The sequence below is a fragment of the Electrona antarctica genome (genome assembly GCF_951216825.1).
Source record: "Electrona antarctica genome assembly, chromosome: 11".
In the NCBI taxonomy this organism is placed as follows: Eukaryota; Metazoa; Chordata; class Actinopteri; order Myctophiformes; family Myctophidae; genus Electrona; species Electrona antarctica.
The window spans coordinates 11,843,903-11,855,328 of record NC_136792.1 but is presented as its reverse complement, the minus strand read 5'-3'; positions in this window follow the sequence as shown (position 1 = coordinate 11,855,328).

The window sequence follows — 11,426 nt, the reverse complement described above, 5'->3', positions numbered from 1 at the left end:
TCGCGCGCCGAGAATAGCAGACCTTCCTACTGGTCTGCTATTCTCGGGCCGTTCTTATAAGGCGCGTGGCACCATCGCGCACGGAGCATTTGTTTTTTCTGGCCTCAGTGGCCTCATGTGTGACAACGCGTGCGTGACTGTGACGCAAAAAAAGGGAAAAAGAAAAACGTCTCCAAGACGCACAGTGTATCCGAAGACCCAATTCATTGTCTATACTAGGCTACTGAGAGTCACTGAACGAACTGAGCATCAGAAACAAAACACATCGGTTACAAAGTGAAACATAAATAAATAAATACAATTAATCAAGGGCGATATTTATGTAGGTTTTTTCTTTTTTTTCTAAATGAAGGACATTGTATAACTATAGAAAATATAGGCTATTTATGAGATCAAGAAAGCAAAGAGAAAAAAAGACTGTGAAAATGATCCAAAAGTGAGTTTTTTGGACGCCAAATGGGAATGGATTTGGGAGGCCCTCATCCAGGGCGCCACGCGAGGCCTCGCCGCTGTGACGTCATGTGGGACAGGACAGGACAGGACAGGATGGATGCTGCTGGGACTAGTTCGATTCTTTGTGAAACAAGGCGAACCATTCTGCACTTGTTTATGTTTGTTTTTTATTATTATTATATTATGTCATTTTTGAAGCTATAGAGGCTGGCCTCATTATGTTTCAGAAAGAAAAGAAAAACATTTCCCTTGTAAACAAAAAGTGGACAAAACGTGGTGGAAGTTCTTTGGCGAATAGAAAGACATTTACCACCGTTTCTTTTTGGTGAAGAAGTTCTATTCTATTTTTCTTTTGGTCCAACTTTGAAAATGGCCGTGCATGGAGGACGTAACCTGGGCCATGCAATTCAATTCCACACCCATTCTCTCTCTCTCTCTATCTCACTCTATCTCTCTCTCTAGACAGAGCTGGAAGGAGCAACTTCCACTTGAATGTTATAGCCTGATGCATACGTCGCCGTACGACGGTGTATACATTAAGCATACTATATGGCCTAATAGGTCCATATTGCCTGGGGGTCCCTGACCTGACCCTGCTGACCGGTGCTGTGAATGACTCATGTGTTACTACGAGTGAAACGGAAATATAGGCTCCATAATGACAGAAATATGAGATTATTACTAATGTTGTCCTATATTACTCTGAGTTTCATTTGTTTTGTCACGAGACTCCACTAGCCAGTGTCCACATTTGCAAGATAATTCGTATAGGCCTATAGGCTACTTCTTTTAAAAGGGAGAAACAGTAATATGCCATTTTTACCAGAGCGAGTTAATGAAAACGTGTGGGCCAATAACAGTAGAACTGTAATAACGCGAGACGGTACCGACGTACAGTACAGGCACGTGTAAAATATGTTAATAACACAAAAACATGCATTATTTTTTATTATTATTTAGTGGCTGTATGAATGCCTTGTGGGGGAATAATGTTTATTTTCTATTTTACTTTATTTCCGTGTATATTAAAAAAAAACATGTGCTTTCTGTATGTAATTTTGATGTTTTTTATAACCGTGAAAATGAAATGGACCTGACTCTGAGGCACGGGTTTCTAAAGAAAGAAAGAAAGAAAAAAAATCACATAAAATGTTTTACTTTTTCCCCTCCTCCCACCACTTATGTGAAACGTGAACTCACCTGAACAGACAAAAAAATGTTTTTCGTCCATCAAATAAATCAACAGAAGTTTCTTTTGAGTTGACATGTAGCCTATATACCATTTTATTTCAATGACAAACGTATATATCGTCTCGTTCGGGCAGAAATTAACCTCTTATCTCCATAGTTTAACTTTTTGACTTGTCGTAAATGAACGTCCTATATTTTATTACTGCGTCACAAAAAAGCATCCACAGTAGCAGCATTTTTTCTTCTTTTTTGTTTTGTTGCTATTTTGCTATTTGAGTCTTGAAAAGTAACTGTTTTTGGACATAATGAGGTTTCCACCCGACAGAGACGACATATTATTATTATTGTTATTATTGTTGTTGTTGTTGTTGTTGTTATTGTTATTATTATTATTATTATTATTATTATTATTATTATTATTATTATTATTATTATTATTATTACTACAGTGATTGTTGCTGGTAAACCTTTTTTGTGGGCTACAAGCAGATTAATAATTCATGGTTGTTGCTATAGGTCTTTTGATAAGGTGCAGTTATGACAGGGCCGTTTAGCAGGGAACATGGTGCCTATTGCCAAATCAATGCATTATTCATGCTTTCGTCATGGAGCATTTGGAGAGGACGGAGTCGTAATTTCCAATAACAAGATAGAAAAAAAAACACGCAGATAAAGGGATGAGAAGAACCTTTCATGGCTCACTGATAACGTTCTGCAGCATAATTCCACCCAAACACTCCAATTGTGCACACAGTTTTTAAAAAAATAACGTCGTTTTTCGCACAGTCGTTTGCTTTTGCAGTTAAACAATTCAAACATTCATAATGCAAGACGTCACCCAATAAGTCAACCGTTTGTCTGTCTGAATAGTGATGTATAATTTTTATTTAGACCCCAGTTTGCTTTAGTTGCATGAATCTTACACACAAATAGGCTACTATAGGCCTTCTCACATTGGCACAACATGTGAGGCACATGTGGATGTAGGCCTATAACGTATAAGGATTAATGACCAGCATCATTGATGCCAATTAAGCTTCTTCCATAGTTTTACATACCATGGCATATAGCCGGTAGGCCTATAGGCCTATACTGCCCTACAAAGCCATTACAGTAATATGCACATAATTTAACTGATAAAGGGGATTGAACGTGTTTCAACTGACCAGCCAAATGGGTTAGGCTACAGTAAGATATTACACTAATTGTATAATATAGATACAGATATACAATGCATATTTCTTCTAGTCTTGTTTATCCCCCCAAACCACGATGGCTATTTGGCCTTTGGGTTTGACGATACAAGTCAGTATATAGGCTACTGTGTGTCCAAAACATATAGTTATACACGTTGGCTTTGTAGGGAATATGGGCCTTTATAGCTATTGTGACATTTAACATTCTTTTTTTGTCGCAAGGAATATTGCGGGTCTGCACACTGGCTCTAATTGGCCTATACCTCTCTAATACCTCTCTAATTGGCCTATATATACCATAACCATACTATATTCATGACAAATTAAAACCCCGAACCAAAATTCATGAATATTTGTTTACACCGCTTTATGAAGTATAGCGTCCTATCGAACCATCAGAGTGAATCTGCCATCTGCCCCCGATTCATTTCCTGACATCTTAACCGCCATTTATCGGACATTTAATAAACACCTGATACGGGATCCTTATTTGATAGGAGCCCGGATCACATTACACCCTCTTCCGATATTTCCATACAAAACACAATGTCTTTAGCTATTAATTAATACCGACCCCCTCGCAGATGCACTGGAGTCTGCATGGGAGTGCTTGTTGTGTATCTCGCCGTTTGGGGGCAGGATTAAGACGCCAAAACTATTGAATTATTGATCGTCAGCCCCGCCAGTAAATGGAGGAGACGGAACTGTGAATGTGCTGATCGGGGACGCGCGTCCTGCCTCGGGAGTCAGTCGGGACACAAGCAGGGCTGCTAATGGAAGCGGCGGGAGCGCGCCTGCATGGCTGGATCTGTCCCGACTCCCGAGCATGGTGGACAGTCAAATAAGTTGCGTCGCTCTCAGGAAATAGCAGATCTACAAGAAGCTGTATGAATCTGTATATCTGCCATTTACAGCAGGCAACACCACCAGTGCAATGAAGTGTAAATCAGCACTATTTAACTTTCCTCTTAGTCTTTTACATCGGATTTGAACGCTTTTCCCATAAGAGCTACTTTTTATTACTATTGAGATAGCATAGACTATAGAGCATGCCTGCTTGCTTTCTCAGGGAATCAGGGATACGGGATATATGATTCTTGACCATCAGGCCAAAATTTGTGTCCTGGGTCTATAGGTGAGACATGACGATTTATTCAATCTATTCTAAATGTATAGTCTCAATGCAGGGAACACATTTTAAACCATTTGAGTGACTCCCAATCTATACTATATGCTATTACATAGCAGCTCTACAAAGCTCACACTATGGTGCAACCAGTTGTGAGCTTGTAGATCTGCTATTTTCACTATATTATAATTTTGTTAATTTGAAATTACATTTCAATACAGCAACACATTATTAAACAAGAAAATGTGTAGGCTACAGCTTCGTAATTTGTATGAGTTCAGTTAGTATAGGCTACTTTGGTCCCAAGACAAGCCTGTCCAACTCAGCAGTAACCAAACAGTCAGTTATCCACCATTAGCCTACATTGATTGCACACACAGACAGGACAGGTCTATTATAGTGTGAAAATCCGGCGCAAGCTTTATGACTTCTATTAGATTAGGCTAAAAGCTATAAGGCTAAAATAGGCCTATAGGCTGTCCTAGCTGGGATTCGAACCCTTTCATGGATGAAGAGTGCCCGCTTGGGCCTAAACATCAGGGCCTAAATGTCTCAATGAAAGAGTAGACCGAGACGGGAGACCACCTGCAACAACTGCATAATGTGCTAGTGGGCTATTGTATTAACATATAGCCTATAGGCAAGGTTAAAAAACAAAGATTTAATCATTCAAACAAGTTCCGGATTTTAGCTCGAAGCTTATCACAATTCGGAAGCTGTTTGTTTACCGTATATTGACTGGCTATAACCATGTTGCACACAATGCACAGCGTATAGGATGGATTCAGTTCAGGGGAATGCAAAGGGTTGCTTTGTTTACCGTATATTGACTGCATGGCTATAACCATGTTGCACAGCGTATAGGATGGATTCAGTTCAGGGGAATGCAAAGGGTTGCTTTGTTTACCGTATATTGACTGGCTATAACCATGTTGCACAGCGTATAGGATGGATTCAGTGTTGCACAGCGTATAGGATGGATTCAGTTCAGGGGAATGCAAAGGGTTGTTGCACAGCGTATAGGATGGATTCAGTTCAGGGGAATGCAAAGGGTTGCTTTCAAGTGTCAAAGACAAAGTATATATATATCCTCATTCATTTATCCATTTGTAACTCAGAAAATGTAATCAAATAAGTGAACCAAAATTAACAGATTTGACCTATAGTCTTCCTCTGTGACCTTGACAGTCTGCAGGCCTATAATCAATTTACACAACGTCCCACAACACAAAGCCTTAGGTTAAAAAGTACTAAAGTAGGCATCTGTTATATTGCAATAATAACACCATTTTGAAATGAAGACAGACCATTCAGATTGAAAAATAATAAAGAGTCACTTTCATTCATTTGTCTGTATAGAGGCTTGGTACAGGCATCCTGAGTCCAGATTGGTGTGTGGATGTGGATCATGACAAGTTGTTGGAGATGAGCGTATAGTGGAGGAGCTGCATGGGTTAGGGGCCTCTAGCTGCTCAGAGGGGGTGTGTGTGTGTGTGTGTGTGTGTGTGTGTGTGTGTGTGTGTGTGGGAGACAAGGAGACGGGCACACACAAGTGTTCTCCTGATTAGACGCGGAGACGACCAGGGGACTCTTTGCTCTGCTCTCCACACGCTCTTAGAGACATGAGCACATGGTCGCCATCCTCACAGCCAGCTGGAGCCACGGCGACAAGACCAGCCCCATGCATATAGGCTGGACTTCACAAGACCAGCCCCATGCATATAGGCTGGACTTCACAAGACCAGCCCCATGCATATAGGCTGTACTTCACAAGACCAGCCCCATGCATATAGGCTATACTTCACAAGACCAGCCCCATGCATATAGGCTATACTTCACAAGACCAGCCCCATGCATATAGGCTGTACTTCGGCCCGCCGTGCGTCACCATAAAGATGACTATAATATACCAGGCATTATTCTCACACCATCTCTCTCTCTCTCTCTCTCTCTCTCACCCACTCCATTCTTATCCACCTCCTCCTTGCTCTGAGCTGGCAGGGTGAGAGAGAGTGGAGCTACAACAGCAGAGCAGAGTAATCAAGTGCTTCTCCTTTTCTCATGCACAAAAAAAAGAACACAGTATAGTGGTGGTCATATAGAAATCCTTCATGTCAGGACGCACGCACGCACGCACGCACGCACGCACGCACGCACGCACGCACGCCCGCCCGCCCGCCCGCCCGCACGCACGCACGCACGCACGCACGCACGCACGCACGCAGCCTGGTGAATCACAGCAGCACTCAGGGTGTTCATAATGGAATCCTTCATATCAACTGGTGCTGTCCTGTTGCTATATTTACCTCTCCATAACCTCCCCCCCCCCCAACACAAACATGCACGCACGCACGCACGCACGCACGCACGCACGCACGCACGCACGCACGCACGCACGCACGGCTCTATCATCATGTACTTAAGTCTGTTATCAAATGAGTACAAGTTAAACTCTCACAGACAACAGTTTTCTTTTTACCAGCAGTGGATGCAGTTTGTTTAGTCATTCAATTTCGCACTGTGGATGGCTTTCTGCATGTGTGTGTGTGTGTGTGTGTGTGTGTGTGCGCATGCATTTGTGCATTCATATCAGAAAGTCAAACATGTTTGAGTAAAACTACACCCCCCTCCAAACGCGCGCGCGCGTGCACACACACACACACACACACACACACACACACACACACACACACACACACACACACACACACACACACACACACACACACACACACACACACACACACACACACACACACACACACACACAAAAGCAACAACAGAAGGAAAGATGAAAATGCTCTCTCTGTCTTTCTCTCTCTGAAGGGCCTTTGTTATTGTGCTATACGTGCGCTCACAGGGGCATGCAGGGGCGCGCACGCAGCACAACACCAAACACAACAGCCATCAGGAGCATTGGCACATGAAAGACCCCCACTTCAAAAAGCATCACATGGAACCAAAGTGGAAAAAGAATACCTGCCCTATACTGACAACAATAAACAATAAGCTCCTCTGTCAGCAATTATAGGACGGCATATACCGCACGCTTGTTATCACAGCTAGAGGGCGTCGCACCCTACTTGAGCCTCAGTTATACTTATAGTTGTGTGGCGGTGTCGTGCAAAATAGCAGATCTAAGCTATTAGCTTAAAGGAGCATTCAGTGATTTGGGTGATTTGGAAAACCACCCAGTCCGCCCCGGTAACAAAATGTGCACATGCACGCTCTACAGTGGGGGGAAGTGCAACAGGCCAACAGCATGTGCACCAAGGCCCGCCCCCACTCGATCATGATTGGAGGAAGGCCCCTCTCATCCTGATTGGATGAAGGCTTTGCCACCCGCCACCAAAACTGAAACTAGGGTTTTTTGACCCCAGGGGCTCACTGGGGACAGGGAGGAACTCCTTATATGGTCAGCACACTCTATAGTAGGGAGGATTATCCAGAAAAAAAGAAAAAAATAGTGATATTTGAATTAAGTAAAATCACTGAATATACCTTTAAGAAATTAAGAAAACTTCACAACAACGCGTCATGACACTAGCGTGCAACTAGCCTTTAGCGCCGGTGTGTCTCGCAACAAAACTAGCCGATCTACAAACAAGCACACAAGGTGAAAATACCTGCTGAGGAATACCTGCTGAAGACCTCCCTCCAATGAGCTCAGAAGTTAATTATTAGGACACCTTATCTTACTTACATTGTTATCGTAGCCAAGGGGCAATACAACCGTTGGCCTATCGGCTGCACGCGGCGTCGTGCCGGAAACAGCCAAGCTCTACTTGTAGATGGGCTATTTTCGGTGCGCAACATGAAATCGGCATGCGATTGTAACATCCGGGATTCGAACTCGGGTCTCCCACGTGAAAGTCCAACATATTAACCACTAGACCAAAGGGATATCCATATGGACTGGGGGAGATATTAGACTTTTGAGGCCATCAGGCTGAGGCTCTGAGCCACTGCTACACGATATAAAACAAGCCAATCTACAAGCAACATAAAATGGGCTATTATGCATACAGAATAACTCTTCCGGGCCCTCTTCCCTACTTCCTTCACAGGTGTTACCGATGATACTAATTAAGACTCTAACTGTTCCATTTAGTGTGCAGTGGCTCTCAAACCTTCAAATTTCAAGGACCCCACAACTCTGAGAGGGTTACAAATGGAATGAAATAGACCCTTATACGGGCCATTTGGTTACATTTTAACACTCTCAGAGTTACACACCCGTACGGGGCCATTTGGAACCCACTCAAGGACACTTTGAGGCCCACTACCCCCAGCAGTATGTTTCCACTGAGTCTAGCAGCACCCTGACTCTGGTTTGACCAGAATCTTCCCAGAGTCTTCATTAGTATCATCGCTAACACAAGGAAGTATAGGGAAGGCGCCCCAAGTTTGTGCATAGAGCCCATTGCCCCCCGTATAGTGCGCTTGCAGATCGCCTATTTTAGGCGCGCGACAACCGGCAACCGGGTTCTCTAAGGCGGCGGACGGAGCGCATGCAGAGCAGAGGCCATGGGTGTGGGCTGCAGGGTCTCTCCGTGGACAGCATGAAGCAGTGTTCATATATGAGAGAGCTGCACATTAACACTGTATATCGTTGCAACCGTAGGATGAAAAGTGGGTGTTCCACGCAGCGTTGACCCCGGGTCCCAGGCAGAGAGAGGTGATGGTTACAGACAACGGAACAGCTCAACCTCTCCATCTGCAGCATGAGGCCACTTGCATTTGGTTGGAGCCTCTAAAGTAGAACAAAAACAAAACCAGGGTCAGGAGAAAACAAGAAGTCTAATTGTTTGGCTCTTTCCTGTTTAGGCGCCCCGAGGCCATCTACACATTTTTATGTAGTGGGTGCATTTTATTTGTTATTAATTCATCTGCGCGGCCACAGCTGGTGTGCAGATTAGGAGAGATAACATAATGTATATTCCTAATGCCCCGGGAGGGAGACATAACGAGGGTAAGGAGGGGTTGTGCGTGTGTGTGTGTGTGTGTGTGTGTGTGTGTGTGTGTGTGTGTGTGTGTGTGTGTGTGTGTGTGTGTGTGTGTGTGTGTGCTTACTATAAGGGCATGGGTTGAAATGAGGCAATTTCATTTGCTGGAAAAAAGTGACACTTGGCAGATTGCAGATGCAACAGAGAGAGAGAGAGAGAGAGAGTGTGTGTGTGTGTGTGTGTGTGTGTGTGTGTGTGTGTGTGTGTGTGTGTGTGTGTGTGTGTGTGTGTGTGTGTGTGTGTACGTGCACGCACGTGTGAATTTGAGTGAGTCAAACTTAACTTGTTAACTTTATACATATACACAATTCGAGATCCAAGATTTTTTATTGTTACAACTTATATACAAGTGCATAAGAGTACAATTCTTTGGTTTTGGTTCCTCAACTTTGTAGCAGCAATAACAAACAATAACAAAGAAATAATAAAGAATAGCTTGCAATAAACAATGACAAACAACAATTAAGAATAGCATCAAAGAGAATGACACAGTATGCACATTGGTCATGTTGGTCACAGTACGATATGAGGTACTTGAAGATGCCATGTGCATGTGTTATCCATATTTATTACATGGCTTGGTTGAATGCTTGATTCTGATTGGTCAATCGCTTAATTCAGCGGTGAGTTATCTCATGATAATGACCGCTCCGCTGTATAATGACCGCTGCCTAATCAAACCCTCTGAGCACCACCAGCTGCGCGGCTGCGCCCGCTTGATTTACTGCCGTTTCCAACATAACAGCCATGTAAACACACACACTACTGACACACAATGTAATTTACAGCTAAACATTGCTCTTAAAAATGTTTTTGAAAACATTTGAGCGAGAAATAGACGAAGCAGCTGGACCCGAAAATGGATTCTATTTGATCAACTCACTTCCTTGTTTTCCGACAGTGCTTCAGCCCTGCAGCTGGGCAGACGCAGCCAGCGCGAAGTTATGGAATACTTTTTTTGTTGTGTTTTGGATCAATGGATTAATTTATGTTAGTTAGCCATGTAATAAGCGGGATAATATCTGGCTAGGTGGTCATTGTCGGGATATAATTCACCTTCAGGGAGTGTAACCACCTCGGCTTCGCCTCGGTGGTTAAACTCCCTGTCGGTGAATTATCTCCCGACAATGACCACCTAGCCAGATATTATCCCTTACGTGTGTATGTGCACAGTATACAGTATGTGTATAAATATCTATTTACATGTGTGTGTACATTTATATGTTTGCGTGTGTAGTCTAAATTTCAGTGGTGGAAAAAGTATTCAAATGCTTTCAATACTGCAATAGGCTATAGAAATACTTGAGTAAAAGTACAAAAGTATTGGCATTCAAATGTACTTTAAGTACCAAAAGAAAAAGTACTCATTGTGCAGAATGTCCCATTTCAAGTATTGGGACGTCATCGTGAGCTTGTAGATCGGCTATTTTCAAAAGACGAAAAATATATATAGGCCTGAAGTGGTTAATGTAGCCTATGTTTTGTGATAATAATCAAAATCTACAAATTAATTACGTTTTCAAATAAATGTAGGGGAGTAAAAGTACAATATTTGCCTCTGAAATGTAGTGAGTAGAAGTAAAAGTATTGAAAATTGGAAATACTCCAATAAAGTATAAAAGTACCTCAAAATTGTACTTAAGTACAGTACTTAATAAGAGTAAATGTATTAAATAACTCCCAAAGTGGTAGGATGAACGATCAGAGATCAGATGTTGTACACTTACACTTTTAGAGTTAAATGAACACTGTGTGAATGCTAAACATTTTGAACTGTGTGTGTGTGTCTCTCTCTATGTATTTACACGCTGCTAAGATCCAATCAACTGTGTGCGAGCATAATCGACGTGCTCGCTTTTCCATCATCAAATGTTTGTACACAGACTCTAAAATTACAAAAAAAGCCTTTATGGAAACATGGGCCTGCCCGTCTCGTATTGATCGTGTTTCCTCGCCGTCCCGGAGTTTACACAATGTCATTTTAAAAATGTCATGCGATGACAAAAAACCCCAGACAAATCACCCAAATTGACCAATATTTGTATCAGGATGCTCGAGTGTCTGTTTAATGTGGGTTAAAATCCGGGGAGGTCCCCGGCCCGCCCGGTTCTGAGGCTGAGCACTATTTCAACATTCTGTCCAGGGAACTGGTTATGAACATTTATATATCTGTCAGCCTCATTCAAGTGCTCTCGCCGATGGTGACAGACACGTGCGGTCAAAGTAGCCAAGCAAAGATTTCACTGTGATGGAAAAAGCTACCCCGTTGGGGCAGAATCACCATCAATCACCTTTGTAGACGATAAACATTTACGCTGCGAGGAGCTTTTTAAGTGTTTTCACAGACGAGAAAATATGCAAATGCAACCGTTGTGAAAATTAATCGATCCTGTTGATGTTAGCAAGTACACAAGTCGTTGATGGTGATGTTGATTACATTTTTACTCCAAG